Source organism: Puma concolor, chromosome B2, assembly GCF_028749965.1.
Source record: "Puma concolor isolate L17-30 chromosome B2, mPumCon1.1.hap2, whole genome shotgun sequence".
In the NCBI taxonomy this organism is placed as follows: domain Eukaryota; kingdom Metazoa; phylum Chordata; class Mammalia; order Carnivora; family Felidae; genus Puma; species Puma concolor.
This window is the reverse complement of record NC_141671.1, coordinates 51,607,090-51,626,780: the sequence shown is the minus strand read 5'-3', so window position 1 is coordinate 51,626,780 and position 19,691 is coordinate 51,607,090. Positions and strand designations below refer to the sequence as shown.

Below are 19,691 nucleotides of genomic sequence, written 5' to 3'. Positions count from 1 at the left end.
GATAATGTTCAACCCAAGCACCTCTATATGAGAGTTTTCAGGACTATATATAATTTTTTTAATTAAAAAATTTTTAACTGTGGTAAAACACACAAGCATAAAATTACCATCGTAACCATTTCTTTTTTTCTTTTTTTAATTTTAATGTTTACTTAGTTTTGAGAGACAGAGTGCCAGTGGGAGAGGGGCAGAGAAAGAGGGAGACACAGAAGACCTTTCCTTAATATTCAGAAGTATCTATAATTTTTTTAATGTTTATTCGTTTTTGAAAGGCAGAGATGGGGGCAGAGAGAGAGAGAGAGAGGGAGACAGAGGATCCAAAGCAGGCTCTGTGCTAACAGCAGAAAGCCAGATGTGGGACTCAAACTGCAAGATCATAACCTGAGCCAAAGTTGGCTGCTTAACCAACTGAGCCACCCAGGTGCCCCTAGAAATATCTATAATTTTTAACTAGTTTTTTTGTTTTCTTTTACTTGTAAAATTGAGGACATGTGTTCTAGGAAGATCTGAGAAACTGGCGATGCCTAGAAATGCTAAACTTGTGTATCCATACTGGGAAGTCTTATTCTCGCATACAACCACCAACATAGTGATGTTGCCTTCTTTAATCCATTCAAGAATTGAGCTATATTTGACAGCAAAATGCCTGTCTTGGAGACAACCACTAACCTACACTTTAGACAATAATTGTGGAGCTTAGTGCAAAATGAAAACACAGGGCACCTTGTTAAAAGATTATTCAGAACTTTAAGATAGCGATAGCAAACAAGTGTGAGGCCTGGACAACTGATAAGATTCAAGACCCATACTATAGTATACACTGCCTTATAATTTCTGCCTGTGTCTGAAACCCTGATGTTTTTTTTAATATTTAATGTTTATTTATTTTTGAGAGAGAGAGAGTGCAAGCAAGGGAGAGGCAGAGAGAGAGAGAGAGACATAGAATCCGAAGCAGGCTCCAGGCTCCAAGCTGTCAGCACAGAGCTCGACATGGGGTTCAAACTTACCAACCGTGAGATCATGACCTGAGCCGAAGTCAATGCTTAACCAACTGAGCCACCCAGGGGACCCAACTGTGATTTTTTAAAACCACCACACTAATCATTAATTCAAAGTTTTCAAAGTACACATAAGCTCACGATCTGAACAAAAATATTTTCACTTCTCAGTGTGCCTTTCTGTCTCTCTCTAAGGCATTTCTGGTTAAAAAAAAAAAAAAGAGCTTTACCCTCTTTCCTCTCCACATGGGAGGAACTCACCCAATATGATTAAGATTGCCCCTTGTTCCCAGCTTCAGGACCCAGCCTTGTCATTCTCCAAGCCTGCCCTGGAGCTCTGGTAAGAGGTCTGAAAGTAGGCGGCCTCCTCTTCTTATATCTTCCCCAAACTCATTCTCAGAACTTTGTCTTTTCACTTCTGGTCCTGATGCCTCCCAGAAGCAGACAGAGTCCGGGGACAGCTCTCTCAGTAGCCCTGATCTCCTAGTCCAAGAGCTGATTACGATTGTTTTGAATCAAGTTATGGCAATCTCAGAATCAGTTGATATTGTAACACAGCTGTCTTTTTATATATGGTTTCAGGAGTGTTTAATTCTCGTCAGTGCTCCATAGAAGAGAACTCTTTGTTAGGAATCTTGAATTCTAGTCTAGGCACTAAACTAGGCTCCACTTGACTCTAAAAAGTTGACTGTGGCTGCTTTGTCCACATCCTCAGCCCCATTTTCTCTCAATCCACTCCAGTCAGGCTTTCCACGGCCAGCCCTCTACTCAATGGGTAGACCTCAGTTTTTGCTGAGGTCACCAATGACCTAGGTCTTGCCAAAGCCAGTGGTTGGTTCTCTGTCCTTATCTTACTGGGCTGGCCAGCAGCCATTGGCCAAACAGACCACTCCCTCCTTCAGCAAACTCTTCTCTAGGCTTCAGTGAAACCTCTCTCTTGGAGTACTCTCTCCCTGGTTTCCTTCTGGGAACGTTCCTCAGATGACAATCCCGGTGATGTTTTATAAACATTTGCTTAATCACATCATTATTCATCCAATGGCTTCCAATTATGTGTTGGGTAATGTCCAAGCCTTTAGCATTACCTATCAATTGACTCTGCCTTCCTTGCCCAACCATTAAGGCAGTAGGAACCCTTCTTTTCCATTCCTCCACTATGCTCCAGCCACGCTGGCTTTCTATTATCTCTCAGACTCCCCAGGGGCTTTGCAAATTGTTGTAACTTCTTGGAATGTTCTTTTCACACTTATCAGGCAGCTGTCTCCTCTTTACTGGGACCTCAGCCTAGCATTAATTTCTCAAGAAAACTTCCCTGACATACTAGTAGAAGAGCCTCTTCCTTCAAGTTGCTTCCTTTCTGTTGTTTGTCTTTGTAGCCCATAATATCTGAAATTCTCTTTTTTGTTTATTTACTGGAATGTACATTCATTAAGTTGATTTATTTCATCACAGTGTTTCTAGTACCTAGAATGGCACATAGTAGGACCTCATTAAATATCTGTAGACTGACTAGCTGACTCTTAATTATATCATTGCCCCATAGATACAGGCATGTGTGTGTGCACACACACGCACACGTGCACACACACACACACACACCTCACTCAAGGTCACACATAATCTCTGAACTTATCTCTCACTACTCTTTGCTTGCTCACTCTGCTAAATCAAAACAGGCCTGAACCCCACTGGAATCTTTGCTCTGGCTGTCCTCTCTGCCTGAAACACTCTTCCCTCACAAATCCCTAGAGTAAACCCCCTTTTTTGAATCTTTGTTCAAATATCATGTTCCTAATGAAGCCTACTTGGTGACTATATTTACAATTGCTGCTCAGTCAGTAGAGCATGTGCCTCTTGATCTCGGAGTTGTGAGTTTGAGCCCCACATTGGGTGAAGAGATAACTTTAAAAAAAATAAAATATATAAAAAAAAAGAACTTTGCCTATAAGGGGTGCCTGGCTGGCTCAGTCAGTACAGAGTATGCAACTCCTGATCTCGGGGTTGTAAGTTCAAACCCCACATTGGGTGTAATGATTATTTAAAAATAAAAAATCTTTTTAAAAAATTGCAATTTACCCCTGTTGAGCAGTGGGCTTCCAGGAAATACCGGAAAAACAACCTATTAATAAGACAAAGCTGAGTTTATTCTCACTGCAACAAAAGAGAAAGAGGATGCACTTCCATGAAAGAGTCTTGGAGCTCAGAGGGTGATGTTGGGATGTTTATGAGGTCTGAGAAGTTGGGTTCAAGGCAGTTCTCTCATTGTAGGGCCTTAATTAAGGTGGTATAAAGAGCATAATGTATTTTAGAACTGGTGGACATAGCAAGGAGAGGATTACAGGTGAATATTTCAAAGTGTCTTGGGGAGTAAGTACTCATTTGATAAGACTGTTCAAATGGGTTTCTAGAAGAACTGACAGAGATAAGAAAGTTTGTGATAATATTTGTTTATGCAGGTGGGAGTGGGCTTTCTGTCTTTTTCACGGACATAAATATCTCCCAGAGGAAAGATTTATGGTATGTTTACCCTTTCCTGGGAGTAGATTAGAATACCGCCTGGAATATAGTAAGTCTTCAATAATTAAGTGTTGAATGGATGGATAGTAATGGCAATACTTTTATTCCCCAAAGTGAAAACTATCATTCCAGCCAAAAAATTTTTCATGCTATAATGGAAAAAATGATTTTAGTTTTACCTCTTATAGTCAATTCTATTGAAGAATTCACTTTCCTTTTCCAACCAAAAGAATGGCAACTAATCTCAGTTTAAAGGTTAGTGAATGGAAAAAAATATTTGCAAAAGGCATATCTGATAAAGGACTTGCATCCAAAATAACTCTTGCATCCAAAGAACTCTTAAAACTCAATATTAAGAAAACAAACAACTCAATTTAAAAGTGAGCGAAAGACCTGAACAGATACCTCACCAAGGAAGATAAATGGATGGCAAATAAGCATATAAAAAGATGTCCTACATCATATGTCATTAGGGACATACAAATTAAAACAACAATGAGAAGAAACAAGAAGAATGAGACACCACTAAACAGTTATTAGAAAGGCTGACATACGGAACATTGCCAACACCCTCTGGTGACCTTGTGAAGTAACAGGAGCTCGCACCCATTGCTGGGGGGAATGCAACAATGGCAACTGTGGAAGACAGTTTGTCAGTTTCTTACAAAACAAAATATATTTGAGGTGTCTGGGTGGCTCAGTTGGTTAAGCATCTGACTTCAGCTCAGGTCATGATTTCACAGTTTGTGATTCGAGCCCTGCATCCGGCTCTGTGCTGACAACTCAGAGCCTGGAGCCTGCTTCGAATTCTGTGTCTCCCCCTGTCTCTGCCCCTCCCCCACTCATGCTCACTCGCTCGCTCCCTCTCTCTCTTTCTCTTAAATAAACATTACCAAAATATATATATATATATATATACATATATGTATGTGTATATATATATATATATATATATATATATATTCTTATCATGTGATCTGACAATTGTGCTTCTTAGTATTTACCTGAGTGAGTTGAAAACATATCCACACAAAAATCTGCACACAGATATTTATAGCAGCTTTATTTATACTTGCCAAAACTTGACAGCAACAAAGATCTTTTTCAGTAGGTGAATAGATAAACTGTGAAACATCTAGACAATGGAATATTATTCAGCAGTAAAAAGAAATGAGCTAGAACTAATAAATTAGTTCAGTAAAGTTACAGAGTACAAAATCAATACACAAAATTTAGTTGTATTTCTACACACCAACAGTGAGCTATAAGAAAGAGGAATTAAGCATCCAACTTTGGCTCAGGTCATGATCTTGAGGTTGGTGATTTCAAGCCCCACACTGGGCTGTCTGCTGTCAGTGCGGAACCCACTTTGGATCCTCTGTCCCCCTTTCTCTCTTCCCCTCCCGCACTGTTTCTCTCTCTCTCTCTCTTTCACTCTCTCTCTCAATAAATAACTAAGCTTGGGGCACCTGAGTGGCTCAGTCGGTTGAGCCTCCGACTTCAGCTCAGGTCATGATCTCACGGTCTGTGAGTTCAAGCCCGACATTGGGCTCTGTGCTGCCAGCTCAGAGCCTGGAGCCTGCTTCGGATTCTGTGTCTCCCTCTCTGACACTCCCCCACTCACGCCCTGTCTCTCTCTCTCAAAAATAAATAAACATTAAAAAAAATTTTTTTTTTAAAAAAAAGGCTGCATACCGTATGATACCAACTATCAGACACTTTGGAAAAGGCAGTAAAACATCAATAGTTGCCAGGGGATGGTATGATACTATGATACTATGATGTGTATACATGTCCTTATACATTTGTCAAAACCCATAGATTGCACCATGCCAAGAGTGAACTCTAATGTAAATGGGTAATGGACTTCGGGTAATGATGATGTGTCAATGTAGATTCATCATTTGTAACAAATGTACCACTCTAATGTGGGCTGTTTATAGTGGAGAAGGTTGGGGGGAGAGGGTGGGGTGCAGGGGGCAAGGGGTTATACGGAAACTTTGTTTATTAAACAGGAACTTTGTATTATACTCTCACTCTTGCTGTGAACCTAAAACTACTTTAAAAAACAAAGTCTATTGGGGTGCCTGGGTGGCTCAGTCGGTTAAGTGTCTGACTTCGGCTCAGGTCATGATCTCATGGTTTGTGAGTTCAAGTCCTGAGTCGGGATCTATGCTGTCAGCTCAGAGCCTGGAGCCTGCTTTGGATTCTGTGTCTCCTTCTCTCTCTGCCCCTCCCCCACTTGTGCTCTGTCTCTGTCTCTCAAAAATAAATAAATGTAAAAAAAAAATTTAAAAAACCCACAAAGTCCATTTAAAAGGAAACAAGGCGTGAATGGATTTGGGAGAATATTTGGCTTCCAATGATATGTATTACTAGCATAAAACAATCAAAACTATATCTTGTTCCATAATCAATAACTAAATAAACTGAGGCCATAAAGGTATTCTGTTTACTTATCAAACAGATTTGTGAACGTTTGTCCACCTGGGCAAAGATAGAAGAAGGGAGTTAAAAAGCTCTGCAGCTGTAGGCATTTTTAAATGCTGGGAGGCTTAGCTAAGAAACCCTCTGAGAACTTAGAAATAAAAGGGAAAGATTACCCTCATAGAGTTCAACTATTATGGTACACGGAAATGCAAATGAGCTAAAAAAGAGAAACTGTCTTACAGGCTCAAAAGATTGTTTCCAGGGAAAATACCTACATAATTTAAAAAGGAAAAGTGTCAATCCAAGACTGGACTGTTGGCTAGAAGAACATCATCATTATCATCACCTTCATTGTCAAAACAATGGGTAAGCTTTGTTGAGTTCAGACTATAGGATAAATATTCTTAATTATCACAACCTGTTGAGGAAGTTGATATTTGCTTAGAAGGAAACTCAATCTCCAGATAACATGTCTCCAAAATCTACACTCCTAACAATTATGATATACTACAGAAATTGACAAACAAACATTGCCTCTAAATGGTCAGATAATAAATGTTTTGGGCTTTATGGTCTCTGGATATTTCTCAGCTCTGCTGCTGGAGCAAGAAAGAAGCCAGATACAACATGTAAATGAACACTGTGGCTGTGTTCTAATAAAACTTTACTTATGAAAACTGAAATTTGAATTTCACCTATTTTTCATTCATCATGAAATATTCCTATTTTTTCCCCAAACATTTAAAAGCATAAACACTATTTCTTACTCGAGGATTTACAAAAATAGGCATCAGGAGATATTTGGCCCAGGGAGCCCTAATTTGCAGATCTCCAGTGTATTACCATTCAACTTTGAAAAAGTAGTCATAGAATCCCAACTTGGCAGTGTCCTTCCAAGTGCATCCCCAAAGAGAAGGAATATTACCACTGGACTAGAGTCTATGTGGACAGGGACACATTAATGCTAATATCTGATATTTATTGAGGACCAACCGGGTGCCGAGACAGCTCTGTGCTTTACTTAGAGTGTCTCATGTCATCTTCATAGAAACTCCATGATGAAGTTACCTGTATTTCCTCCTCTTTATAAAGAAATGAACCACAGAGAAGGTAAGTAGCATGTCTGAAGTCACACAGCTAGTTTGTGGTTGAGTGAGGATTTGAATTCAGGCAGTCTGACTCTACAGCTTGAACATTAAACCATCGTGCTGAACTGCCTCCCGTTACACATTTAACCTCAGTGCCTCTCTCATCCAACCCCACAGATTTCGTGCTGTCTCTCTAAAAGGCCTACTTGGTCTGCCTTTGCTTCAACATTGTCCTGTAGCTTGATTGCTTTCCCCAACTTTTTTCCTGGGTCCTCTTCATCCTTCAGGGCTTAACTCAGATGTCACGTCCTAAAAGAGGCCTTCCCTGATCAGCCAGTGGACAGAAGCAACACACATACACACATGCACACACACGCACGCACACATGCACTCTCTCTCTCCTCCTTCCACCAATTTCTGCTTATATAGCAGTTATTTCTATCCAAAAATTTGAAATTGTCTTATATATTCATTTGTCAAACTATTTTATTGGATGTCCCCATTAGACTGCAAGTCCTTGTCCATCTGTTGAATACCCAGTGTCTATAGTGCCTGATACACGGTAGTGTATCAGACACTGTAGTAATGATATTCTTCATTTACCAACTAACTTTCAAATCCAGTTCTAATGGTGTTGATGGGGAGAGATGTGTTAAAATATAAACTGAAGCACAGTAAAAATTTTAAGAGGGGCACCCGACTGGTTCAGTTGGTAGAGCATGTGATGCTTGATCTTTGGTTGCCAGTTCGAGCCCCATGTTGGGTATAGAAATTACTTAAAAATAAAATTTTAAGGGGTGCCTGGGTGGTTCAGTTGGTTGTGTCCAATTCTTGATCTCAGCTCAGCTCATGATCTCATGGTTTGTGAGTTTGAGCCCCACATAGCGCTCTGTGCTAACAGCACATATCCTGCTTGGGATTCTCTTTCCCTCTCTCTCTGCCCCTCCCCCACTTGCACACACAATCTCTGTCTCTCTCTCTCTCTCTTAAAAATAAACATTCTTAAAAATTAAACTGAATTAAATTTAAAATTTTTTTGAGGGTTTATTTCAGCAAAAATCAATCCTAATCCAGCAATGTCAAATCAGCCATGATTAGAAGCTCTCCACTGACAAGAACCAAGGGAAAAACTTACAGGGAAAGCAAAGCAAGGCAACTATTCCATTGGCCATAGCTTAAGTGGTTGCCTTATTTGGGAAAGTCTAGCTGACTGTTTGTGATTGGTTGTCCTTAGATTTCAATTTCTTAACCTAGAGGCATTATAGGCTCAGTTTTGGTTCTTCTTAATAGGCTACTAATGCACTGAAGCCACCTCAGTCTAATGGTCTCCTTGTTAATTAAACATTTGTGATAATGGAAAGAATAAAATGGAGTAAGCATTGCTAAGAGGGTCATTTCAAATGGACCTGGGGGCACCTGGGGGGCTCAGTTGGTTTAGTGTCCCATCTCTTGCTCTCAGCTCAGGTCTTGATCTCACCGTTCATGAGTTCAAGCCCCACATTGGGCTCTGTGCCGACAGTGTGGAGCCTGCGTGGGATTCTCTCTCTCCCTCACTTTCTCTGCCCATCCCACACCCAGCTCACACGCATGTGCACATTCTCTCTCTCACTCTCTCTCTCTCAAAAATAAATAAGATGGAGCTAGTATGACACTGAGGATATGAGGCTTATGCAGGTCTAATGTCTCAAATTCTTGGGATTTTTCCTGAACTCAGGCAAGAGCCAGGGCACCTGCTACATGTTCTATATGTTACAGTGGACATAAATGGACCCCCACCTAACACTAGCCCAGCTAGACCAGCACCAATTACCCTTCATTCAAAAGAACTTACATAAGTTCCTTCTTTCCTCTTGAAAAACCCTAACCTCTTTTGTCTCTCCAGAACACACTTTTGATTTCAGTTGAATCTGTGTCCCTCAGGTTATAATCCCTAAGACCCCAAATAAATGCACAGATTCTATTTTGCAGCTTGCAGTTTTGTCTTTTGTTGCCAGACACTTGCTACTCCTATGAAAACTTCTGGTCCCTGCATAGGGTGAATTATTTCAGTGGATCAAAAAAATAACTATTCTGCTCACGATGTGATTTCCAAGGCATCGTGACCACAGTGTGGGAATCGGCACCACACAGTGCTTCTGGCCCACTAAATTACATCATCATTGATCCATCAGCTTTCTATTGACACTCCAGTCTCCCAAGTGGTTTAGTTATTCCTTATCTTACCCTGAAGGTGTCGCTGGTCCTTGAAAATGGAAGGTCACATCTAGCCATTAGGAAATTAGGCTATAGATTTTTCCTTCGAATAATTCCTCGTAGGGTCACCCAGACAAAGCTGAGCTTACCAAACTTATGGAATGATGCCCCTGACATGCTCCTTATCAATCTTTTTTTCCTGTAATGACAATCTCCCTACATCACCCCTTTCCCTCCTCTCATCTTCCCTGACTTCTCTTTCCTGGGCAGCCGCGTCCTAATGAAGTAATCCGACGTGCTCACACTATCCGACGTGCCTGCATGCCTCTTACATCACAGGGACCCCACTCCGCGAGACCTTCCCAAAAAACACAAGTGTGACAAGAGCATACATAATATGTGTGAGTGGATGATGTATGATGCCTTTTTTTTTTCTTTCTCTAGTTCTCAAACTTTGCCTGAATTGGTTACATTATTTTCTAATTTCAAATCAACTTTTAAAAGTTAGACTAAGTTGGGGCGCCTGGGTGGCTCAGTCGGTTAAGCGTCCGACTTCAGCTCAGGTCACGATCTCGCGGTCCATGAGTTCGGGCCCCACGTCGGGCTCTGGGCTGATGGCTCAGAGCCTGGAGCCTGCTTCCGATTCTGTGTCTCCCTCTCTCCCTGCCCCTCCCCCGTTCATGCTCTCTCTCTGTCTCAAAAATAAATAAACGTTAAAAAAAAAATAAAAAAAAAGTTAGACTAAGTTATTACTAAGTCAGGGATGGCATAATTCTATGCTCAGTCATTTGCACATAGCCTTCTCAATTTTTGCCATTATTGAGTACCACCTGTGTTATTGTATACTTAATAACTTTTACTAAATTTATTCACATTTTAAGAAGCTAAATAAATATATCTTAAAATTACATGTGACATAAAATAGAAAATTCATCTAATATAAAAGTAAACATAAGTATAAAGTAACTGTACAAATATAAAGTAACTGTAAAAAGAAATACAGCAGAAATGAAAGGATATTCTCCAATCTGCTTTAATGCTATTGCCTGCTGAAAGCTGGGAGCCTTTGTTAAAAGGATAATTAGCAAGTGTTAGGGATCTTCTCATTCACTTAATCAGAATGATCGAAGGAGCATTAAGTCATTGTTAATTAATATAATGGCCCTCATATCTTTTATTGGGTCCATTTGCACTTTAATGAAGTCATCTTAGGAGACAATACCTTGACTGCAGGGAAAGAATTCTTTCAAAATTGTATTTCAGATGCAGGGGTCTGGTGGGGGTGGAAACGTTCTGTGTGTGTAGACACTAGGGTTAAGTGGGGTGAGTAGGCGGTCTCTTCCTGAAGGTAATGCGTTCTAAGGTGCACTAAATTGTCCGGCCTCGGACACAGGCCCCACAGGCAGGGATTAAGGCGAGTAGTGACAGTGCACTTATTCCCAGCCTGGGTCACTCAAGTCGCCTACAAGGTCCTGACCACAGCTCCATGGCTCCTCATACAGATATTCACGTGGGGGAGAGCATGTATTTCCCTCTCTTTCTAATGGAAACCCTTATCACTATCATAGGCAGGCGGAAGAGAAAATTACAGCCAAATGGAGAGCAAACGAGGTTCTACAGAAGTCGAAGCAACACTGGCTTTATAGCTTTTTTTCCCCTTTCAATTTATTCTTTGTTCATCGCTACAGTTGGTGGTGTTAAACGGCCTCGAGTCCTTGGACCCCACAAAGGCAGAAACCAGCTGGACCCCAAATTTAAAAGCACAGGCAAGGCTTTATTGGAACTTATGCTCGAGTTCGAGAGAAGCAGCAGAAAAGAATCCTCAGGCTGACTCTCCGGGGAGAGGTCAGGGAAGGGCTTTCAAAGAAATTTCGGTGGGAAAAGGGTGATATATAAACAGGTAGAGGCCGGGATTTATTAGCACCAGTGTGCTTAAAGGTCCTGCTTCTTTGGCAGCCGCATGCCTAATTAACATGTTAAATCTCCATCCCTGGGCATGATTTTTAATATTATAATGAGGGGGGAAAGTCGGTGAAAGTTCAGCACAGTGAAGGTCCGTCACGGCACAGACTAGTTTGGACTGGTTCTGAGCTTGCTCCTTAGCTGGTGCTTTCCTCTGCAGGAAAAGTGCTAACAGCCTTCAGGCTGCAGAGAGTTTCCCTCTCTCCACAGAGGCTTGTTCCCAAGGTCCCCAACCCGCTCACCACCATCACTGAAGATCTAAAGAACAGAAAAACGTATTAACATGTAGTGAAAAGAGCTCTAGATTTGGAAGCAGGGGACCTGAAATCTGCTCTTCTTTCAACACTTCTTAGCTGTTTAATCATTAAATTGATTACCATGAACAATTTATCCCATGACATATCATCTCTCTTCTCCCATTAAATCTTCCACTCCCTCCTTGTCTGAATGGATTAGCCTCTGAGGGCCACAGTTAGCTCCTGTATAAGATAAGAACAGTAATATCTATCCCCTCGTGCAAGGTGGGTGGGGGGTCTGGACAAGGTCAGTTCTTGTACACATCAGTTCAGTGATCAGAGAATCCTATGAATTAGAGAAAGCCAGCTGTAAGCTGGTACCTGGTTCCCAACCACGAGGCAATGATAAAATATGCCAATGATGAGATATGCCTATGTTTGGCAGCCATTAGGACAAATAGTTACTTAGAGATAACCAGTATGCACCCTACCAATGCTGAAGATAATTTTTATTGAGAGTAGGCACACCTCGGAGATAGTGTGGGTTCAGTCCCAGACCACTGCAATAAAGGAAATATCTCAATAAAGCGAGCCAAATGAATTTTTTGGTTTTCTTGTGCATATAAAACTTATGCTTGGGGGCAAATGGGTGTCTTAGTTAAGAGTGCAACTTCAGCTCAGGTCACGATCTCACTGTTCATGGGTTCGAGCCCTGCATGGGGCTCTGTGTCTACAGCTCAGAGCCTGAAGCCTGCTTCAGATTCTGTGTCTCCCTCTCTCTCTGCCCCTTCCTCTTTGCATGCTCTCTCTCTGAAAAATAAACATCAAAAAAATTTTAATTAAAAAACTTATGTTTACACTATACTATAGACTATTAAGTGTTCAATAGCATTATATCTAAAAAAATACCTCATAATATAATTAAGAAATATTGCTAAAAAATGCCAACCGTTGTCTGAATCATGATCACTGATCACAGGTAACCAACTGTAACAAATGTAATAATTATAATAAAAAAAGTTTGAGGGGTGCCTGGCTGACTCAGTCGGAAGAGCATGAGACCTAATCCCAGGGTCATAAGTTTGCTCCCCACAGTTGGGTGTAGAGATTACCAAAAATAAACACATAAATACTAGGAGAATTGCCTTCAATTTGTAAAAAAAATTGTGATTGTCTGCAAAGTGCAATAAAGTGAAACACAGTAAGAGTTTGCCTGTATTTACTTCTCACAATGGCGCCATGAATAAGTTTCTATTACTACTCCCGCTTAAAGGTGTAGAAACCAAGGCAATCTAAGTCTGTCTGACTCAGGAGCTGTGCTGTCTGCACTAACATACGACTTAGGAAAATGGGCATAAGATGATACATAAACCACTGCCTTGCCCTCTAAACCTTGCACCCTAAAGTGGGGGCAGAGTTGGGGGCACAAACACAAACAATATGCCAGGTAGAATGTAGTCAGAGCCAAATAAGGCTGTTGGGAGAAAGGGTTCCTTCTGGATGGGGATGTGTGGGCAAGAGCAAGGACCAGAGGGCCCAGCTTCCATATCTGTACCCGTGACTCCCTGGGAGGGAATGGGGAGGGGCAAGCAAATAGAGCGGCTTGATGGTCCCTTTCATGCCTGATCTGCCACGTGTGTTCTGACATTGATCAAATTTAGCATCCCTAATAGGGGACCGTCCGCAGGGGCCCCTAATGAGATGCAAGAGGAAGCCCACTGCCCCACCTATGGAGGAGTCTTGCTCCTGTCAAATTAATTAAACAGGAAGGCCATTAGACATCGGCAGCTGTAACACACGGTGTCTTCATTAGCAGCAAACAAGATCCAAGCCTGAAAGCTCTTCAACGTTACGAAATCGAAACCTAAGGACAACCAATCACAAGCAGCCAACTAGTCTGTAAGCTGTAGCCGATCAATAATTTCCTTGCCTTACTCTCACCTTTTCTGCACACAAGTCTCTCCCCACTCCTGTTGGTGGAGCGCTCCTAACCACTTTCGGTTTGGCGCTGCCTGATTTGGAAGTAAATAAACTCTTAAAATTTTTTAATATGCCTTCATTTATCTTTTAACCACGCCACCAACAGTCTAATCATGTCCTCAGAGCTAACTTACATGAAATGCAAGATATAGAGGAGAGGGGCGCCTGGGTGGCTCAGTGGGTTAAGCGTCCAACTTCAGCTCAGGTCCTTATCTCACGGCTAGTCAGTTCCAGCCCCACATTGGGCTCTGTACTGACAACTGGGAACCTGGAGCCTGCTTCAGATTCTGTGTCTCCCCCTCTATCTGCCCCTCCCCGGCTCACGCTGTCTCTCTTTCAAAAATAAATAAACATTCCCAAAAATTTTTTTAGAAATAGAGGAGAAAGTTCAGTGACCCTCCCACCCCCCCACAAAGGAGGTAAAGAGACAAGTCCAAAATATGCAAATGATCTATAGAAAAAAGGCTGTAAGTCAATGACGTGGGGTCAAAGGACAGAGTAGCCTCATGTAATGTAGACCCTCATTCAAAGAATCTGACTGTAGAAAGACACTTTTGAGAGAATCGGGGAAGTCTGATTATGGGTGATGTAGTAAGTAATACCAAGAGGAAGTCACTTAGTCAGAAGTGATAGTGGCACTGTAGCTGTATAAGAAAATGTCATGCTTTAGAGATCTATCATGCTTTTAGAGATTTGATACAACTTCAAGCACCTTCTTAAACAAACTTTAGCAAAAAAAGGAAAAAAGGGAGAGATATAGAAGACATTGGCACAATTTTGATACTGTTGAATTTTGGCAATGACTCTGTGCAGGGTCACTCTACTAGTCTCTTTCTAACTTTTGATGTGTTTGAATATTCATTAACAAACTAAGGAAGACACAGAAACCTGTTTGCAAATGTTTATGACAGCCTTCTTTGTAACTGCCCCAAACTGGAAACAACCCAGGTGTTCATCAACAGGTGACTGGATAAACCAATAGCCACACAGTGCAATATATTCAGCAACAAAAAGGAATGATACGACGTGGAAGAATGACAAAAGCCTTCTGAATGGAAGAAGTCAGATTCAAAGCCTATGTATTTATTTCTTTTTAATGTTTATTTATTTTTGACAGAGAGAGAGAGCACATGTGCAGGCAGGAAGGGCAGAGAGAGAGGAAGACAGAGGATCTGAAGCAGGATCTGCACTGACAGCAGAGAGCCTGATGTGGGGCTCAAACTCACGAGCCAAGAGATCACCTGAGCCCAAGTCAGACACTTAACCAACTGGACACTTAACCAACTGAATCACCCAGGTTCCCCCAAATCCTGTATGTTTATATTACATTCTGTAAAAGACTAGTGGGACAGGAAAGTCATCAATGGTTGACAGGGCCTAAAAGGGCAGGGTGACTATAGAGATAAGGGGAATTGGGGGGGGGGGGTAATAGAAATGTTCTATATCTTGATGATTATATGTATAACTATTTATATTTGTCAAAATTCATAGGTCTTCCCAGCAAAAAAAGGTGAATTTTATTCCATGTAAATTATATCTTAATAAGCCTGTCTTTAAAAACAAACAAAACAGGGGCGCCCGGGTGGCTCAGTCGGTTAAGCGTCCGACTTCAGCTCAGGTCACGATCTCGCGGTCCGTGGGTTCGAGCCCCGCGTCGGGCTCTGAGCTGATGGCTCAGAGCCTGGAGCCTGCTTCCGATTCTGTGTCTCCCTCTCTCTCTGCCCCTCCCCCGTTCATGCTCTGTCTCTCTCTGTCTCAAAAATAAATAAAAAAAACGTTAAAAAAAAATTAAAAATAAATAAATAAAATAAAAACAAACAAAACAGAGGGGCACCTGGGTGGCTTAGTAGGTTAAGCTTCCATCTCTTTATTTTGGCTCAGGTCATGATCTCACAATGTGTGGGACTGAGCCCCATGTTGGGCTCTGGGCTGACAGTGGGGGAGACTCTCTCTTCCTTTCTCTCTGCCCCTCCTCTGCTTGCATTGTCTCTCTCTCTCTCTCAAAATAAACAAGCAAACAAACAAACACAACAGAATGAAGCCCAGAGTTAAAGAAGAGAGGGAGGGAGGAAGGAGAGTGAGAAGGAGGAGAGGAAGATACTCTGCTGAGCAGTCTTGGAGCCTAGAAACCAAGAAAAACTCCTCTGGAACACAGACCAGTGCAAGGTCTTAATTCCTCTTGAGAGTCACCACCTCCCTGTGTCTATTTCCACAGCCTCAGGGAGGAAAAACAAAAAAGATAAATTCTGCTTCCCCTTTTCTCCAGTGATTGCTCTGCTTGCTTCTCAGTGTAGTCGCTGTCTCTTTGCCTTCTTCCTCTTCTTCACCTTTTTCGTTACTCTTCATTACTCTCATCTCTTCTCCTAAAATCAGTGTTGTTTGCTGAAAGCAGGGGCTGAAACATTTGATAATCACCTTGATATAACTAGGACAGCCTGTTTCAGGGACAGAACAAGCTAGCAGTGACCCAGAGGTTTTTGTTAAGGAATCTGACTATATTAATCTAAATAAATGAAAGAATGAAGAAGTATCTTTGCTGCTAGCAGTCTGGCTAAGGATTGATGGGAAAACATTCAGGAAGAGTTAAATGGAAGACAGTGGGGTTCCCTTGCCAGCATCCTTCCCAGACAGTGGAGAATTTGTTCTGATTTCCATTTTGGCAAGTGGGTCTCATATCTCACTAGGCTGGAGCCCCAGACCCCCTCAGGACATGTCTCAGACGAAGAGAGTTGCCTAATCACAACTGTTTATTTCATCCTAAATTAACAGTCCTAAACCCTTTGCTGAGCTTTTTCATGAGATCAAAGTACATTTGTTAAAGACAGAAAGTTGATTGGTTAGCAAAATAATAAACTGTCTTATCTTCAATTTCCATATCTAGTTGCTCATTTCTTGTCATGAGAATTTGGGGGACCAAAAGCAATTGAACTACTCAGAAGTGTTATTTTCATTTCATATTTAAAATTTTTATTATTTTAATGTTTATGTTTTAAATATCAGAATGAATGATCCATTCCAATGGTTCAAAAAGTAGGTGGAGCAAAAAACAAAAAAAGTTGGAAGGACACTTGGCTGGCTCAGCGGGTGGATCATGTGATTCTTGATGTCGAGGTCGTGAGTTTGAGTACCATACTGGGTGCAAAGTTTACTTGAAAATAAAACCTTGAGGGGTACCTGCATTGCTCAGTCGGTTAAGCGTCCAACTTCAGCTCAGGTCATGATCTCACAGTCTGTGGGTTCGAGCCCTGTGTGGGGCTCTGTGCTGACAGCTCAGCCCCCACAGTCTGCTTCAGATTCTGTGTCTTCTTCCTCTGCCCCTCCCCCACTCCTCTGTCTCTTTGTCTCTATCTCTCTCTCAAAAATAAACATATTAAAAAAAAAGAAAAAGAAAAGAAAGTCTTTTTAAAAAGTAGGAAAAAATTAAAATGAAAATTTTCCCTCCCCATCTACCCAGGACCCCCTCCTTAAAACACGTTTCTTTTGGGGCGCCTGGGTGGCGCACTCGGTTAAGCGGCCGACTTCAGCCAGGTCACGATCTCGCGGTCCGTGGGTTCGAGCCCCACGTCGGGCTCTGGGCTGATGGCTCAGAGCCTGGAGCCTGTTTCCGATTCTGTGTCTCCCTCTCTCTCTGCCCCTCCCCCGTTCATGCTCTGTCTCTCTCTGTCCCAAAAATAAATAAACGTTGAAAAAAAAAAAAAATTTAAAAAAAAAAAAAAACAAAAAAAAAACACGTTTCTTTTGTATTCTTCCAGGGATTTTAATGCATATGAATATGAATATTTACTTACCCCATTTCAAAGTGTAAACTTTCTATTAAAGTACATACAGGGGCACCTGCGTGGCTCAGTTAGGCATCCGACTTCAGCTTGGGTTATGATCCTGTGGTCTGTGAGTTCGAGCCCCGCATCGGGCTCTGTGCTGACAACTTGGAGCCTGGAGCCTGATTAGAGCCTGATTCGAGTTCTGTGTCTCCCTCTCTCTCTGCCCCTCCCCAGCTTGTGCTCTCTCTCTCAAAAAAATAAACATTAAAAAAAATTTTAAATAAATAAAGTACATACATATGCCTAGAGAAAAAAGTGCACAAATCACAAGTGATCAGCTCAATATTTTTTTCTCAGAATGAACACATGTAATCCTAGATCAAGAAAGAAAACTTTACCAGAATCTCAAAGTCCATGGCCAGACCACAAGCTCACACCCTCCACACTATCCTAATTTCTAACAACATAGATTGAACTTTATATAATACAGTGTGTATTCCAATGTACCTAGATCTTTCCTTCAATACTATGTCTGTGAGATTCATCCATGTTGTTATACAGAGTAGTAGTTGATTTATTTTTGTTGCTGAAAAGTATTCCATTGTATAAATAATATACCTCACTGTATCCATTCTGCTATCAGTGGACATAGGGGTGTGGGGCTATAATGTCTAGTGCTGCTGTAATTGCTCTTGTATTTTGGTGAATGCACATAAACATTTCTGTTGCATACCTAGGAGTAGATTTGCTGGGTCACAGGATGTGTGTATTTGGCTCGTGTACATATTAACAAACGGACCTGCATTTTGCAGTTCCAGTTGCTCTATGTCCTCAACGATACTTGATATTGACTATTTTTTGCATTTTCGCCATTCTTGTGAATGGTTTCCACATACATGTTCCTAAAGAATAATAGCTGAACAACTTTTCATATCTTTGCTGGTCATTTGGATCATCTCTTGGTAAATAGGTATTTATTTAGGCCCTTTGCCCATTTTAAAAAGCAGTCTGTTTATTTTATTTTATTTTATTTTATTTTATTTATTATTTTTTTTAAATGAATTATGCTTCAGATCATGCTATTATTTTTTTTTTTTTAATTTTTTTTTTCAACGTTTATTTATTTTTGGGACAGAGAGAGACAGAGCATGAACGGGCGAGGGGCAGAGAGAGAGGGAGACACAGAATCGGAAACAGGCTCCAGGCTCTGAGCCATCAGCCCAGAGCCCGATGCGGGTCTCGAACTCACGGACCGCGAGATCGTGACCTGGCTGAAGTCGGACGCTTAACCGACTGCGCCACCCAGGCGCCCCATGTTTATTTTATTTTTTACCGATCAGTAGTTCTTTATATTTCTGGCTATGTATGTTTATTACATATATTACAAGCAGCTTTTCCTCTCCACCGCCTCCTTTTTACCCACTTGACGGTATCCTCTGCTAAACAAAAGTCCTTAGTTTTAATGTAGTCCTATTGTAAATTTCACTATTTTGTAGCTAGCACTTCTTGTTTCCTGCTTTAAAACTCTTTGACTTCCCAAGCTCATGAAGATATTTATCTATGTTTCTTCTGTTACCTCAGTTGTTTTGTTTTCAGATCTCTAATCATTCCGAAGTGATTTTTTTTTTCTGAGTGGATTTTTGTAAGCGAGGGGTCAAGATTCATTTTTTCTTTTTCCATATGAATATCCAGTTAACTTAGCACCATTTTTTGAAAGGATTGTCTTTTTTCTGCCACACTACAGTAACACCTTTGTTGTATGTCAGTTGCCCACATGTGTGCGTTTCTGGACTCTACTCTGTTTTATTGGTCTATTTACCTTTTGTTGCACCAATAACACACAGATTTAACTACTAGAGCTTCACAGTAAGTATCTCTTTCCTCTGGGTTTATTGAGGGATAATTGATAAATACAATTGTAAGATATTTAGAATGTCCAGTGAGTGCCTGCCTATTGTTTTGCTTATTTATATAACACATCCATCCCCTCACATACTCACATTTTTCACTTGTTTATTTACTTATTTATTTATTTAATTTCTTGAGAACATTTAAGTTCTACTCTGTTAGCAGATTTCAATCATACAAACAATGTTATCAACTCAAGTCACCATGTTACCTATTTGATTCTCAGGCCATATTCCTCTTACTTTGAAAGTCTGTACCCTTTTACCAGCCTCTCCCTATTTCCCCCACCCACCAGTCCCTGGCAACTACTTTTCTACTCTCTGTTTCAGTGAATTCAACTTTTTTTCATAATAAGTCTTGATGTCTGATAGTTTAAATCCTTTATCTTTGGGATGTCTGGGTGGCTCAGTCGGTAAAGAATCCTACTCTTCATTTTGGCTCAGGTCAATGATCTCACTGTTCATGGGTTCAAGCCCCCTGTCAGGCTTCACGCCAAAAGCCCAGAGCCTGCTTGGGACTCTCTCTCTCCCTCTCTTTCTGCCCCTCTCGGGCTCACACTTGCATGTTCTCTCTCAAAATAAATAAAGTTAAAACAATTTTTTAAAAATAAATCCCTTA

At 41.1% G+C, this 19,691-nt stretch overlaps 1 protein-coding gene across 1 annotated transcript in view; it reads left to right on the top strand.

The window, feature by feature from the left end:
- Positions 1-1,201: 1,201 nt before the first annotated feature.
- Positions 1,202-19,691, top strand: part of GCM1 (GCM transcription factor 1) — a 70,869-nt gene continuing 52,379 nt past the window's right edge. The window contains exons 1-3 of the mRNA XM_086707075.1: positions 1,202-1,338; positions 6,188-6,311; positions 6,994-7,055. The gene's annotated coding sequence lies outside the window, so the exon portion shown is untranslated. The remainder of the gene's footprint in view (positions 1,339-6,187; positions 6,312-6,993; positions 7,056-19,691) is intronic.